Genomic DNA, 3,017 nt, shown 5'->3' on the forward strand with positions numbered 1-3,017 from the left:
TTGGTGAAGAGGGGGGTAATCATGGGGAAATGGCACTTGTGAAGAGACAGTTGAAGATCTGGAATAGTCTGTTAATTTTGTTGTATTGGACTCAAGCGCTTAGTACAGTGCTCTGCACAGAGGAGTACTCAATAAATACCATTGATGATGGTGGATAGGTGATAATAGGCTGTGAATTCATCATCATCAATCGTATTTATTGAGCACTTACTGTGTGCAGAGCACTGTACTAAGCACTTGGGAAGTCCAAGTTGGCAACATATAGAGACAGTCCCTACCCAACCGTGGGCTCACAGTCTAAAAGGGGGAGACAGAGAACAAAACCAAACATACTAACAAAATAAAATAAATAGAATAGATATGTACAAGTAAAATAAATAAATAGAGTAACAAATATGTACAAACATATACACATATCTTTGTATATCTATGTATGAATTGGAGGCCAACAGGTGATCGTCCAGACCTGGAAGCTCACTACAGGCGGGGAACGTGTCCACTAATTCTGTTCTTTTGGACTCTCCCAAGCGCTTAGTACGGTGCTCTGCCCACAGTACGCGCTTGATAAATACGATTGATTGATTGAAAACTGGTGGGAATACTGGACAAAGGTGTCGATGAGAGAGGAGAAGTAACCTGTCAAGTGGAGAGGGCTGAGTTAGAGCAGGTGAGGATCAGTGTAAACGCAGGGCTGGAGGAAGCTTGCTGTGGAAGTGATCCAGGGTGGGATCACTGGTCGTAATCCTTGTAGCAGTAATCGCATGTATTGCGCTCCTGTACAGGGCAGTGCATTGTATTAAGCCCTCTAGACATATAAAACAGAGAAGTGACATAATCTCTGCCCGCAAAGAGCTTAAACTCTGAGGCAGATATTCAAATTCTTGTTTTAAGCTGTTGCATTGTCTCCGACCCATAGTGACTCCATGGACACATCCCTCCCAGAACACCCCACCTCCATTGCAGTCGTTGCGGTAGTGGATCCAGAGAGTTCGTGGTAAAAATCTGGAAGTGGTTTACCATCGCCTTCTTTCACACAGTCAACTTGAGTCTCCGCTTTCGACTCTCTCCCATGCCACTGCTGTCCAGCACAGGGGAGTTTTGACTTGTAGCAGGTTGTCTTCCACTCGCTAGCCACTGCCCAAGCAAGGAATGGAATGGGTAGGCCTCTGCTTCACTCTCCCTCCTGTAGCCGAGACTGGTAGAGGACTGGAAACTTTCCAGGTGTGATCCTGAGAGATTATACGAATCTTTGCAAATAGAGTAATCGAAGTCAGTATTTGAGTGGACAAGAGCGCTGAGCTGTTCTGTTTTAGACACATTGAGTCTGAGATAATGATTTTTTTTAAGTGCTTACTATGTGCCAGGCACTGTACTAAGCCCTGGAGTGGATACAAGCACATCAGACTTGACCCAGGCCCTTCCCATGTGGGGCTCACAGTCTCAATCCCCATTTTACACGTAAGGGAACTGAGGCCCAGAGAAGCAAAGCGATTTGCCCGAGGTCACACAGCAGACAAGTGGCGTAGCCGGGATTAGAACTTCTGACTCCGAGGTCCGTGCTTTATTTTCTGTGCTATTCTGCTTCTCACTACACCACGCTGCTTCTCAGGTGCTACTCATATGCTGAGGTGTCGCCGGCATACCCAAGTTGGGGGTATCATGGGGGCAAGCGGAGACGAGGGCGATTGGCGCTTAGATGAGAGGTCACAAGAAGAGAGGTAGATTTGGGAGGAAGCCCAGGTGTATTATTACTTCTCAGACCAGTATGGAATCCTCTAATACAACCTCTACTCCTCATATGTACCAGGCAGACCAGAGAGAGGGGGGTGTTCGGGTTCAGGAGAGGTTGAAGAAAGCCAGGGTGGTTGGGGCAGCTGAAGGACCTGAGGGGAATATACGAAAAGCAGACTTTCATTTCTCCCCTTCCTGACTGTGATCTCTGCATTCACCCTGGTGGAACAGTTGTCAACTATCTGCCAAGTCTCTCTTCCTAGGAAGCATTTGAATCTGCCCATTCTCTTGCTGTTTGTGATGTGGGGACAAGCCAACGCAGGCTGAGGAAGTCAATTAGATTTATTTAAGGTCCACTCAAATGTATCTGTCCTCCCCCGTAGGCTCCTTGTGTTGTATTGTCCTCTCTCAAGCCCTTAGTACAGTGCTTTGCACACAATAAGCGCTCATTAAATTCCATGGGCTGATTGAGGTGTTTGCTCAGAGATGGTACCTGAACCCATGTGAGTGGTTGAGTTCCCTAAGAGAGCGATACTATTCATTCATTCACCTGGTCATATTTATTCATTCATTCAATCTTATTTACTGAGCGCTTACTGTGTGCAGAGCGCTGTACTAAGCTGAGAGCCTACCGTGTGCAAAGCAGTGTACGAAGTGCTTGGAAAAGTACAACAATAAACAGACACATTCCCTGCCTACAACCAGCTTACAGTCTAAAGTGGTGGAGGAAGATGGCAATACAAATAGATAAAATGACGGATATTTTATGTACAGATATGTACATCCATGCTGTGGGGCTGGGAGGGAGGGGAAGAGCAAAGGGAGCTAGTCAGGGTAACGCAGAAGGGAGTGGGAGTTGAGGGAAAGTGGGGCTTAGTCTGGGAAGGCCTCTTGGAGGAGATGGGCCTTCAGTAAAGCTTTGAAGCGGGGCAGAGTCATTGTCTGGTGGATGTCGGATTGTAGAGAAGCAGCGTGGCTCAGTGGAAAGAGCCCGGGCTTTGGAGTCAGAGGTCATGGGTTCAAATCCCGCCTCTGCCAACTGTCAGCTGTGTGACTTTGGGCAAGTCACTCAACTTCTCTGTGCCTCAGTTCCCTCATCTGTAAAATGGGGATTAAAACTGTGAGCCCCCGGTGGGAGAACCTGATCACCTTGTAACCTCCTCAGTGCTTAGAACATAGTAAGCGCTTAACAAATACCATCGTTATTATAGAGTAGGAAGAGTAGGGGACCCAAAACAGAGCTTTAGCAAGGGCCCACCTGGCTGGTGGGAGGAAGTGGGAAGGGG

At 47.3% G+C, this 3,017-nt stretch overlaps 1 non-coding gene across 1 annotated transcript; it reads right to left on the minus strand.

Annotated features, from left to right (window-relative positions):
- Nucleotides 1-1,101: 1,101 nt before the first annotated feature.
- On the minus strand, nucleotides 1,102-1,239 carry LOC119944889. The gene has a single exon (XR_005456031.1). It is a non-coding gene; the product is annotated as a small nucleolar RNA SNORA7 (small nucleolar RNA).
- Between the last annotated feature and the right edge of the window lie 1,778 nt (nucleotides 1,240-3,017).

Source organism: Tachyglossus aculeatus, chromosome 23, assembly GCF_015852505.1.
Source record: "Tachyglossus aculeatus isolate mTacAcu1 chromosome 23, mTacAcu1.pri, whole genome shotgun sequence".
Lineage (NCBI taxonomy): Eukaryota > Metazoa > Chordata > Mammalia > Monotremata > Tachyglossidae > Tachyglossus > Tachyglossus aculeatus.